Source organism: Protobothrops mucrosquamatus, unplaced genomic scaffold, assembly GCF_001527695.2.
Source record: "Protobothrops mucrosquamatus isolate PMUCROS unplaced genomic scaffold, P.Mucros_1.0 scaffold4870, whole genome shotgun sequence".
Taxonomy (NCBI): domain Eukaryota; kingdom Metazoa; phylum Chordata; class Lepidosauria; order Squamata; family Viperidae; genus Protobothrops; species Protobothrops mucrosquamatus.
Genome location: NW_015390758.1, coordinates 41,269 through 55,087, shown reverse-complemented (window position 1 = coordinate 55,087; position 13,819 = coordinate 41,269).

The following is a 13,819-nucleotide window of genomic DNA, read 5'->3' as shown; positions in this document are numbered from 1 at the left end:
TATACCATTTCGGACAAATGGCTGTCCAGTCTCTTCTTAAAAACTTCCAGTGTTGGAGCATTCAACGCTTCTGGAGGCAGGTTGTTCCACTGGTTAATTGTTCTAACTGTCAGGAAGTTTCTCCTTAGTTCTAAGTTGCTTCTCTCCTTGATCAGTTTCCATCCGTTGCTTCTTGTCCTGCCTTCGGGCGCCTGGGAGAATAGCTTGACTCCCTCTTCTTTGTGGCAGCCCCTGAGATATTGGAACACTGCTATCATGTCCCCCCTCGTCCTTCTCTTCGTTAAACTAGACATACCCAATTCCAGCAACCGTTCCTCATATGTTTTAGCCTCCAGTCCCCTAATCATCTTTGTTGCTCTTCTCTGTTCTCTTTTTAGAGTCTCAACATCTTTTTTACATCGTGGTGACCAAAACTGGATGCAGTATTCCAAGTGTGGCCTTACCAAGGTAATGATATCCCTGCCCATAACTCAGGATGTTCTCTAGGCTTACCTCTTTTCTGTGCAAATGGGACCACGTTTTGGACTGTGTTCTGGAAAATAAAAACAAGGATTGTTCTCCCTTTTGTGGTTTCCCTTTATTATTTTTTAATTAAGACGCTCTTGAACACAGGGAAGGAAAGAGAAGGAGGGGGAGTGGGTGGCAGGGGAGGTGGGGACCACGGTTGATGTGTTCAACCACTAGATTTCATTTCCCCTCAAACCGCAGGTTGGAATACAGCAGCACACACCATGCTCAACAGTGTGGGAAACGGACAAGTTCAGTGTTATTCCCATTAAATTAGATCCGCGAAAGAGCGCAGTGGCTTTGTTTTCGTAGACAGTGGAGAAGATTCAGCATGCATTTTGAATGTCTCAGCCCTAAGCATTAAGAGATGCAGGCTGATCCTTATTCTCTCACACAGCGTGGTTGTCAAGAGTTCGCTAGCACACCTGCAATTTTACTTAGATGCCAGCTTCCCTGTTTTGTAAGGGTCTGGGTTTCTAAGACAACAGCCTTAGCCCACCACCACAAGGAAGTTATTCCTGTTGTGCCGTAATCTCCGCTCACCTGCCTGGGGAAGCACAGTGCTGCTGCTTCCCTCCCAGCCCCCTCCCTCTCCCCACCTTGGCTGTAGGTCTCCATTCATCCCTGCTCCCATCAGCAGCTTCCCAGCCTCCTGAGTCACTGGCTGCGCTATTGACACAGACAGCAGGCAAGCCGCCAAGCAGCCAGCGAAGGGACTGGCCTGATGCAGCCAAACTTCCTCCAGCCCTCCTAGCAACCAAGCTTGAAAAGCTTCACCTGTGAAGCAGCCAGATAAATAAATTAATAACAGGGATCCAAATCTGGATGCTACTTCTCTCTCTCTCTCTCTCTCTCTCTCTCTCTCTCTTCCCCCACTCCCCCAACCCTTAATTTTAATAAAAGGATCTCGGCTCCAGTGCTTAAGAGGTAGTGCTTTCCAAATTTCTGCATGTATTTCCTTGTGATATGAGACAGAGGGAGGGAGAGAGAGAGAGAGAGAGAGAAAGAGAAACTAAATCCCTATTTACTATATATAAAGAGACTATAAAGAGGCAGGACAGCACCTGAATTGCTTCAGATTGCCGAGAGGAAAGCTTACAAACTGACCACAGACATATGCAGCCAGCCTCCAGATCTTGCCAATCCCACCTGCAGCTCTCAATTGCAGCCAACTATTTTTGAGCCTTTGCCTAGAATCAGACTGCTTGGTATTGGCATGTATTATATATATATATATATATATATATATATATATATATATATATATATATATATATATATATATATATATATATATATATATATGTATATGTATATGTATATGTATATGTATATGTATATGTATATGTATATGTATATGTATATGTATATGTATATGTATATGTATATGTATATGTATATGTATATGTATATGTATATATNCCTTTAAAATACATAGAAATCAATAAAAGTGCCTAGCTTTCGTCGGCATCCGCTGACATCTTCAGGGCTTAGAATGCTGGTCAATGGGAAAGTCCCTTTATAGGTTTAATTAGGGCGTGTGCACGACTCTTCGATCTCGTCACTGGGCCGGTTATACTAGAATGTACTCCAGGCACCGAGTTCTTATTGGGAGTTGTCCCCTTCCCATTGACCAGCATTCTAAGCCCTGAAGATGTCAGCGGATGCCGACGAAAGCTAGGCACTTTTATTGATTTCTATGTATTTTAAAGGTTTTTAATATTCTTAAGAACTTTTATCTTTAAATTATTATTATTAAATTATTTATTCCCTGGTGCTCACGTCTATTGACTGACTTTGAACATGGATAAGCAAACCTGCCTTTGGATCTCACTCTACAGGCAGATAATTAATTAATGGGATGTTATATTTGGGGTGCCGGGCTGATAAAGAGTTGCTTAGCTGTTAAAAATAGGTTTTAAAAGCTCTGAATTATTAATGTGGCTCACCATGCAGTTTGGTTGCTTTGTACTTTTAAAAAAACGAATAAGACTCCAATCTGAGATTTGGCTAAACTGGCCAGAAAAGCATTTTTTTTCCCCAGAGGAGCACGATCAAAATCTACTAATCAAATAAATAAAAACAGTCTTTGTGAGAATGTTAGAATCTAGTTCACAACCCTGCTTCCCCAAAGCCTGAATATACAGTACATTGTCACTGCCTTCCAGCAAGTAGTCATCAATGACGTACTAGGTCTGAAGACAGCATTACAGCCATAATAGCGTGTCATCTAGCATGCTTCCATTTGTTCTAGCAAGGCTTTAATCCACATAATTGTTAGTCTAGTCAGTGGTTCTCAACCTTTTTAATGCCGTGACCCCAACCGGTCGTAAGTCGAGGACTAAACCGGTCGTAAGTCGAGGACTAAACCGGTCGTAAGTCGAGGACTAAACCGGTCGTAAGTCGAGGACTACCCAACTGGTCGTAACTCGAGGACTTTCCCTCCCCAGGAGCGCCGTGCATGCGTGGTTCTGCCCCCTGCGCTGGCCGAGGCGTAGCTGGCAAGCAGCAGAGACGGAGCAGGCCGACCACCAGCTGGCCCAGCCCAAGGGAGGTAAGGCACCCGCCGGAAAAGGGGGAAAAAATGGCGGACAAAAAAAATGGCGGACAGCCTTGCTTGGCGACCCCCATGAAATGGTCGATCGACCCCAAATGGGGTCCCGACCCACAGGTTGAGAACCACTAGTCTAGGTTAATGACATAACTTTGCCAACAAACCAAGATGGTTGGTGTTAAATCCTTGGATTCAATGACTAGTACAACAGGCATTATGTGAATCAAATATCTTCTTTAATGGCACTTAGATTCATACAGGGAAAACGGAGACTCACAGGCCTCCTGCTTCTTCCTCTGCTTCAACCAACAACGAACAAGAACGGTCCGGGTAAAGTTGCTACTGCTCGCGCGTGCTTCTTTGCGCATGCGCGCAGGCTGTCGCCAGTTTGTCTGGCCCCGGGCAGCTTCTGCAGCCCATTGCCATGGCAACTGCCCGGGCTTGCTTGCTGCAAGTCCCGGGACACAACACCCCTTCACCCCCGGATTAAACTCATTGAGCACATGTGCTCACATGTATCAAGCCCGCGACCTCTGATTGGGCATGAGGCCTAAAAGACCTATAACTGCGTTATGGTTGCTCAGGTGATACAAACGGTACCGTACTATCACCAAGCTACCTGGTATACTAACAGGTTGACAACAACCTTACAAAATCTTCCAGATATCTTGGGGACCTCTTTTCTCTTTGTGATCTCCTCAGCTCCGGGGAACATTCTCGACTGCCATGAGCCTCATGTGCGATGGGAACGACCCCTCTTCTATACCCTGGTGGTCCCGGTGACTTAACTACAGGAGCCTGGCCTGCTTGCTTGCCCACCGGGCTGCACAACCCAGGACTTCCTTTTCTGCCACAAAGTGGCACACCCTCTACGACCATTCTACCCGGTCTGTCATGGCCCCGTTCCCCACTCCTGAATGCTGTGGAATTTCCCAGGTCCACAATGGTCTGATCTTGGAAGTCTAATGTTTCGCTGCCACCTACCATGGCCGAGCTGTATCCTGTGTCCTCGGTGCCCCAAGGACCAACCACCCCATTTTGTGTGTGAGATGAAACAGAGTCATGATCATCCTTTCCGGCTTCTGCCCCAACTGCAGACTTCCACCTGGACCTACTGGCCAACCCTCCTTGGGCATACGCCCGTTCCCCTGTATTAGGTGAGTTCGGAGGACTCTCCCGGAAAATCTCACTATCTGGAGTGTGTGTTGCAGGGTTATTCTCCCATGAATTCCCATTGGGCACACCTGCGGAACCTTGGGACAAAACCTCCCCTGTTCCCTCCAGGTCCCCCTCCCCCCCCCACAGAAGACCCAGGCGAAGGAGGAGAAGAGTCCAGCCTCTGTCGAATCTGATCGATGTGCCGTCTCAGGACGTGGCCGCCCTCTACGGAGACCTCGTATGACAATGGTCCAGTCACCTTGCATACAACTGCAGGAACCCAAGGGTGGCCAGGGCCATAGTTCCGGGACCACACCGGCATGCCCACGGTCAAACACCGTGGGGCCCTAGTTGGAGACTCCAAAGGAACCAACCGATCAGGATGCAACCTGTCCAATTTAGTGGTCAGTCTACGATCCCAGCGTAGTTTAGCTGGACTTTTCCCAGTCGCTACAGAAGGTGTAGTGCGATGAGCAAGAAGGAAATCAGCCAACCGATGATGCCAATCCCCATAAGTCAGCTTCTTCAGGGCGTCCTTGGTGACGCGCACCATCCGTTCAGCCATACCGTTGGTGGAAGGGTGGAAAGGTGCCGATGTCGCATGCCGGATCATGTTTGCTTGAAGGAAAGCCTGGAACTCAGCCGACGTGAACTGCGGACCGTTGTCTGAAACTAAGACATCTGGCAAGCCGTGAGCTGCAAAAATGCCCCGCAACACCTGGATGGTTCTGCCAGTAGTGGTGGACGATACAGGTATGACCTCCAGCCATTTAGAATGGCTATCCACAAGCACCAAGAAGAATTGCCCCTGAAATGGTCCAGCGTAGTCTACGTGTACACGTGACCACGGCCTAAGCGTTTCTTCCCACTTGTGCACAGGTGCCTGGGGCATCTCTGGCCTCGAGCGCTGGCACAAGTGACACCCATGTACATGTGCCTCTATGTCCCTATCTAACCCTGGCCACCATAAGTGACTACGGGCAAGNATCTTTGCCATCATGCACTCTCTTCTGGAAGGGGTCTTTTAGCCAGCTTACCTCCAGCGATGCTTTACTGGCAGGCCAAGTGCTGTTTGACGCCGTCTTCCTCTCCAAGGATTCCTTTAGGTCCGTCTTACTCTGTTAAGTTGTTGTAAGATGATCCCACCTTCGTCGCCAGTGTTAAATCCTTGGATTCAATGACTAGTACAACAGGCATTATGTGAATCAAATATCTTCTTTAATGGCACTTAGATTCATACAGGGAAAACGGAGACTCACAGGCCTCCTGCTTCTTCCTCTGCTTCAACCAACAACGAACAAGAACGGTCCGGGTAAAGTTGCTACTGCTCGCGCGCGCTTCTTTGCACATGCGCGCAGGCTGTCGCCAGTTTGTCTGGCCCCGGGCAGCTTCTGCAACCCGTTGCCATGGCAACTGCCCGGGCTTGCTTGCTGCAAGTCCCGGGACACAACAGTTGGTTACACACTATAAATTAGAGCAGGGCTTTTCAACCACCTGTGGTACATTGGCACCTGACAGGTGGTACGCCACCATCCTAGAAAAGTAGTGGGGGAGGGGAATGAATTGAACCGGTGGCAACACCGCACAAACCTGAGAGATGGCTGGAGCTGCAGGGCTGTCACGGCTCAGCGGAAGCGCCAGGATCAGTGCCGCTTTCCAGCTGATCGACGCTCTTTCGGGGCTGTCAGGGCTCAGTGGAAGCGCCAGGATCAGCGCCAGGTTCCAGCTGGAGCTCAGCACTGATCCTGGTGCTTCTGCTGAGCCCAGAAGAAGCGCCGATCAGCTGGAAAACAGCACTGATCCCGGTGCTTCTGCTGAGCCCAGAAGAAGCGCCGATCAGCTGGAAAACAGCACTGATCCTGGTGCTTCTGCTGAGCCCAGAAGAAGCACCGATCAGCTGGAATGTTGCAGCCTCTCCAGGGTCTTGTGATTTACATTCAGATGCTTGGCAACTGATTCATATTTATGACGGTCACAGTGTCCCAGGGTCATTTGAAGTGACCAAAACCTGCTGCAACCACCCAGCAGACGGGGGGAATAAAAACCAAACACCCCCCACCCCACCCCCGCTGCCAATCCTCAACAGAAATGCTGACAACAATAGAAACCTCGGACAGGAGGAAGAGCGCGGCCGGGTGGGCAGGCAGGTGTCTTGCTTGGGTGTGGCTTGGGGGGCATTTTTCTCAGTGCCATTGTAACTAAGCGAACTGTTGTAAGTCGAGGACTACCTGTACTTTATCACTTTTTTCCTTTTGGGGGGGTCATCAACTTTTTGACACCTTGCTAGGCGACTGGTGGTACTCGGATATTGCCATATCCTAAAAGTGGTACAATGAGTGAAAAGGTTGAAAAGCCCTGAATTAGAGTGCCATCATCATCTTGACCAATCAAGAGAGCTAACCCCAGGGGTCTTCAAACCTGGCCCTTTTATGACTTGTGGACTTCAACTCCCAGAATTCCTCAGCCAGGCATGCGTACCTAGCTGAGGAATTCTGGGAGTTGAAGTCCACAAGTCATAAAAGGGCCAAGTTTGAAGACTGCTGGCTAACCCAGTGACCCTTGTTATGATAATGCTGACAGAACTCAGTTGCAAAAACTATTATGAGCAAGCTTCTCCCAATACATCTTATTTGTTTTCTGTTTTATCAGTATACCGATAGTCCTTGACTTACGACCACAATTGAGCCCAAGATTTCTGTTGCTAAGTGAGACAGTTACGTGAGTTTTGCCACATTTTATGACTTTTTTGCCATAGTTATTAAGTGAATCACTGCACCTGTTAAGTTAGTAACGGTTGTTAAGTGAATCTGGCTTCCCCATTGATTTTTGCTTGTCACATGACTCCAGGACACTGCAACCATCATAAATATGAATCAGTGGCCGAGCATCTGAATTTTGATCACAAGACCATGGGAATGCTGCAACTGTTGTAAGTGTGAAAATGGTCATAAATCACTTTTTTCAGTGATGTTGTAACTTCGACTGGCCACTAAATAAATCATTGTAAGCCCAGGATTACCTGTTTTCTGGACAAACAATAGCAACCTGCAATTGTCCTCTGTCTCTTAAAGTTACCACTCAATGCCATTCACCAAATATCTACAAATGTTAGTATTTGCAACAAGAAAGAAGAAAAGCTTTCTAACTATATACTACATGTGTTATACATCTCCTATTACATCCATCTGCCCTTACAACACTGCTCTAAAAAATATCTGTTCAAACGTCCTATGATTTTCAAATAGGCCTACTCCCATGTATGTATGTGGAAACGGATTAGAGGTTGTTGGAAGAAAATCCAATTCAGAAATAATTTTATTCATGCCCTCCCTGTGAACTTTAATAATAATAATAATGGTAAAGTTGGAAGGGACCTTGGAGGTCATCTAGTCCAACCCCCTGCTCAGGCAGGAAACCCTATACCATTTGGACAAATGGCTGTCCAGTTTCTTCTTTAAAACTTCCAGTGTTGGAGCATTCACTGCTTCTGGAGGCAGGTTGTTCCATTGGTTAATTGTTCTAACTGTCAGGAAGTTTCTTCTTAGTTCTAGGTTGCTTCTCTCCTTGATCAGTTTCCATCCATTGCTTCTTGTCCTGCCTTCAGGCACCTTGGGGAATAGCTTGACTCCCTCTTCTTTGGGGCAGCCCCTGAGGTATTGGAACACTGCTATCATGTCCCCCCTTGCCCTTCTCTTCGTTAAACTAGACATACCCAATTCCAGCAACCGTTCCTTATATGTTTTAGCCTCCAGTTCCCTGATCATCTTTGTTGCTCTTCTCTGCACTCTTTCTAGAGTCTCAGCATCTTTTTTACATCGTGGTGACCAAAACTGGATGCAGTATTCCAAGTGTGGCCTTACCAAGGCATTGTAAAGTGGTATTAATACTTCACGTGATCTTGATTCTATCCCTCTGTTAATGCAGCCCAGCACTGTGTTGGCTTTTTTGGCAGCTGCAGCACACTGCTGGCTCATATTTAAATGATTGTCCACTAGGACTCCAAGATCCCTCTCACAGTTACTACTATTGAGCAAGGTACCCCCTATACTATACCTGTACATTTGGTTTTTCTTGCCTAAATGTAGAACCTTAGTTTTTTCACCATTGAATTTCATTTTGTTAGATAGCGCCCAGTGTTCAAGTCTGTCAGATCCTTCTGTATCTTAAGCCTGTCTTCTGGAATGTTGGCTATTCCTGCCGTCAACATGACCTGCAAAGCAGCTGAAAGGAGGTTCACTTAAACTTCTTTCATCCAATAATTAACAGCCAGGCTGAAACAGATAAAACTGCACCGCTCTCAAAAGAATAAGCAAACAGGAAAAATCCTTTAAGATACAGAACTTTCCTGAACACACAAATGTGGTACCCTAAAGTTAGCACATAGGCACACACAAAAGGGAGGAAGTTCCACACCCTCAGCAAAGTAAAATGAGGATATTTCTACCAGAGCTGCATGTCCACCAGAATAAAAACATTTCAAAGGGCACATTCAAACACTTCCCAAATAACTACTTTTTCTATAAATATTACCTACCTCAGAACCCCTAATGGTATCCTGAGTGCTGTTTTTAATGCTCTGAAATAAAATGTCTCCTTTGCAAGTTGCGTGTTCAGTGTCGTTGTTATGCCACCCCGGTTCAGAACCAGACCTCATATTCTTCTGAGTTCAACTATTCTTTTTTCTTACAAACCCAGAATTGTTTAGTTTTTTTTCCTCAGAGGCAAAGTAGTCCAACTGCCTATTTTCCAACCTGCAGGTCCTATGGCATGGAGTAATCAGAATAAATAGTGATAATCAGTCTTTACCCATATATCACACTAAAACATTACACGGTTTGTTTGATTTTGGCTTAGGATGGTACACAGTGTCAGCTCTTATGATTTCTAAGGCAAAATGAACAGTATATTAGACCAGGGCTTTTCAACCAGTGGTACAGGTACCACCTGTGGTACATTGGCACCTGGCAGGTGGTACGCGACCATCCTAGAAAAGTAGCAGGGGAGGGGAATGAGCTGAACCAGTGGCAACACCGACAAACCTGAGAGACGGCTGGAGCTGCAGGGCTGTCAGGGCTCAGTGGAAGCACCAGGATCAGCGCCAGGTTCCAGCTGGAGCTTGGCGCTGATTCTGGTGCTTCTGCTGAGCCCAGAAGAAGCGCCGATCAGCTGGAAAGCAGCACTGATCCTGGTGCTTCTGCTGAGTCCTCAAGAAGCAGCAATCAGCTGGAAAGCAGCACTGATCCTGGTGCTTCTGCTGAGCCCAGAAGAAGCACCGATCAGCTGGAATGTTGCAGCATCTCCAGGGTCTTGTGATTTACATTCAGATGCTTGGCAACTGATTCATATTTATGACGGTCACAGTGACCCAGGGTCATGTGAAGTGACCAAAACCTGCTGCAACCACCCAGCAGACGGGGGGAATAAAAACCAAACACCCCCACCCCACCCCCACTGCCAATCCTCAACAGAAATGTTCACAACAATGAAAACCTCGGACAGGAGGAAGAGCGCCGCCGGGTGGGCAGGCAGGTGTCTTGCTTGGCTGTGGCTTAGGGGGCACTTTTTTCAGTGCCATTGTAATGAATGTTCGAAGCGAACTGTTGTAAGTCGAGGACTACATGTACTTTATTACTTTTTTCCTTTTTTTTTTTGGTCATCAAGTTTTTGACACCTTGCTGGTGGTACTCGGATGTGGTAAAAGTGGTACAATGGATGAAAAGGTTGAAAAGTCCTGAAGTAGACAAACCCAGCAAATTGTAACTTATTTAACATAGTCCAGTTAAGCAAACTAATAGATGAAGTCAGCTCTTGTGGTCTTTAACCATGGTTTATCATTGCACTGGCTCAATAAATTACAATGTATTCCATAAATTATGAGTGAGCAAACTGGCTTTAACCCTATGTGTGATTTCAGCAGTGCTTCAAATATGCCATATACTAACTAGGCTTTGTTAGCATGTTGAAAAGATATTGAAGGGTAGCTAATTTCTGCATTTTAGGAGCAACCCTCCATAGTAAAGGAATTAGCAGCCAAGAAATATATCACGTAATAGCATTTGGTAGAACATCCGTGAAGGTCATGAGAAAAATATCCAAATGCTATAATATTGAAAAAAAATGGAAAAAAAATATTCAAATGCTACAAACATAATAGCACAGATAGTGGTATTTCTTTGTAAAACTCTATGGAAGTGAAAGTTGGGAATTAAAGAAGCAGGCTAGGAAGAATATTGATGCTATTGAACATTGGTGATGAAGAAGACTCCTGAGAATACCATGGGAAACCAAGAAAACAATGAAATTGGTTATCAAATGAATCCGCCCAAAGTTCTCACTCAAGAAACAAATGATTACGCTCAAATAGCCGACTTTGGAGACATTACGGAAAGATCTAGCTTTCTGGAGAAGGCTCTGATGGTTAGGAAAAGTTGTAGAAAAGAGGACAACCAACAGTCAGAGTGCTTTGGGGTAGTACCATTAGAAGACCTGAAACATCAGGTTAGGGACAGATCAACATGGAGAAAATCTGTCATACCTATGTGGTTGCTATGAGGTGACATCAACCAGACAGCACACAATCAACCAGCACATTGAGAGCCAGTATGCCTGTTAGAGAAGTTATGAAATTGTACTGTTAGAACAGGGGTGTCAAACTGCTGGCCCGCAGGCTGGTTTCATCATACTGAAGCCGCGCCCACCCCATTGCTGGCAATGCAAAAAGAGTCGCGATACGTTGCGACACGTCACGTGACGTGGTGAGTTTGACACCCGTGTGTTAGAAGGTAAAAGATCTCCATGGCACCTTCTAGCCAGATCACATACTAATCTTGGGCATGTCTGACCCCAGGAAACCTCACGTCACAAAATAAAGAACCACTTGAGCCTTTCAGCTGTGGGAAGTCACCCCCCCCCCAGAGAAGGAAATATTAAAAGGGCAGAATATTATATTTCCTCAAAGGATCTTAAAGAGGCAGAAAAGCATGCCCAGTTTTTCTTAATAGCCCCAAGTCTCCCTCCCCCAAGCAGAAATCAGCTCTGTAGAAATGCAGATGTGATAATCCATTCAGAAAGGTAGGAGCCCTCCAGCTAGAAGCTTAGGAAGACAAAGACACCAAAAATCTACATATGCCACCCAAACTATAAGATAGGACATAATAGGATTAACCCACAGATGCCAAAGGGGCACACTCAGACTCAGGTTAAAGTACATGACACAGGAAATACAAAGCCTCAAACAGGAACAACCTCAAAAGCCCCAGAGGGTATAAAAACCCACTCCCTACATGTGCTCTGTCTCTTTTCTTCCAGAGCCATCTTTCTGTCTGGCTCTCCTCTTCAGTAAACTGCAACCTTCTTTCTAAAGCAGTTGTTTATTCCTGGCTTGGATTGGACCCTGATGAAGACTTTTCCTTCTACACAGCCAAGTTTGGCACTTTGGATGAAGCTGGTAGGAAGTTGGCAGACATCTCAATCAAAGCCATTAGAAATCCCCTCGGGATATGGAAATTCTTTACATACACAAAAAGAATAAAACTGGCCAAAGGTGACAGCCATTCAGGAAAACATTCCTTTCAAGATACCAGAGGTTACACATTAATAAACGAAAGATCCTTTCCTGACTGCCATGGTCTTTTTCTGCTTTCAGTTTTCTGTTGCATGTTTCTGTGTAATATTTACAGGAAAAGTGGTCTTTAGGGAGGTGTGTGAACATGTCCTTTGAAATGTTTAATTTGGCGGATGTGCAGCTCTGATGGGTTGATGTTCTTATCTAACTTTGCTGAGTGTGTAAGATCTTCCTTTTGTGTGCGTCTTTGTGTTGACTTTAGGGTTGTGGGAAGTCAGCCCCCCCAGAGAAGGAAATATTAAAAGGGCAGAAAAATATATTTCCTCCAAGGATCTTAAAGAGACAGAAAAGCATGCCCAGTTTTTCTTAATAGCCCCAAGTCTGCCTCCCCCAAGCAGAAACCAGCTCTGTACAAATGCAGAGGAAAACCATCAGGAAAGTTGGAGCTAGGACAGTGGTTCTCAACCTGTGGGTCGGGACCCCATTTGGGGTCGATCGACCATTTCACGGGGGTCGCCAAGCAAGGCTGTCCGCCATTTTTTTTGTCCGCCATTTTTTTTGCCCGCCATTTTTCCCCCCTTTTCCGGTGGGTGCCTTACCTCCCTTGGGCTGGGCCAGCTGGTGGTCGGCCTGCTCCGTCTCTGCCGCTTGCCACCTACGCCTCGGCCGGCGCAGGGGGCGGAACCACGCATGCGCGGCGCTCCTGGGCAGGGAAAGTCCTCGACTTACGACCGGTTGGGTAGTCCTCGACTTACGACCGGTTTAGTCCTCGACTTACGACCGGTTTAGTCCTCGACTTACAACCGGTTTGGTCCTCGACTTACAACCGGTTGGGGTCGCGGCATTAAAAAGGTTGAGAACCACTGAGCTAGGAGATTAGAAAGACAAAGACCTAAAATCTGCATACCCCACCTGAGGCAGGACATGGTAGGATTAACTCACAAATAAGGTGACCAACCGTCCTCCTTTTGTAAGTTCTGTCCTCCATCGAAAAGTGTCCTCCTACATGTCCTCCTTTTTGATATTTGAAGACTAATCTGCAGGCCTTTTTTTTTTTTTCATAGAACGCTCAGAACGGCGTTCCTGCACCTTTTTTTGATGGTTTTTTTTCAACTTTTGCATGAGCTGTGCTACTCCCACTATTGGCTTTCGAAAGCCAATAGGAATTGCTGCTGAGCACGCCAAAACACCCGGCTGGCAAACTTTGCACATGCAAGTTGTCTGTATTATTGTTGCAATGAATAAAATGTTTCTTTTATTTACGATATTTTTTTCTTCAATTTATTTGTGTCCTTTTCATTGTAAAAAAGTTGGTCACCTTACTCACAAAGGCCAAAGGGCACACCCAAACTCAGATCAGAATATACGACAAAGGAAATTGCCTCAAAACAGGAACAGGAAATAACCAAACAAAAGACTCCAGAGGGTATAAGAAACCTACTTCCTACATGTGCTCAGTCCTTTTTTCATTCTCTTGCTGCCAGAACCATCTTCCTGTCTGGCTCTCCTCTCCAATAAACTACAACCTTCTTCCCAAAGCAGTTGCCATGTTTATTCCCAGCTTGGATGAACCAGGATGAAGACTTTTCTTCCAACAGGGTGCCACATTTGTATGTTCGGAAGAGATCTATATTTTGAATGGATTTTGCCTGTTTGCTAATTCTTTGAGAGAGATGCGGCTTTATCAGTTTCAGCCTGGCTGTTAATTATCAGCTGAAAGAAGTTTAAGCTGCAACATTGTATTGAGATTATTATTATTATTTTGCAACACAGTTTCTTTCGGCTACTGGCAAGTCATGTTGATGATTAAAGACATTCACAGGGAGTGCATGAATACAATTATTTCTGAATTGAATGTTCTTCCCACGGTTGACTCAACGGACCATAGTAATCTAACAGGATTAGTATTACTACTATACAATTATGGGAGGAGGACAATTATAGGAAGGGTGGGTGGGTGGGGGTGTTGCTTGTTTCATTCACAGATGAAGGCAGCTACTTTGTTTTTTCCTCTTCAACGGCTGACTAACATCCTG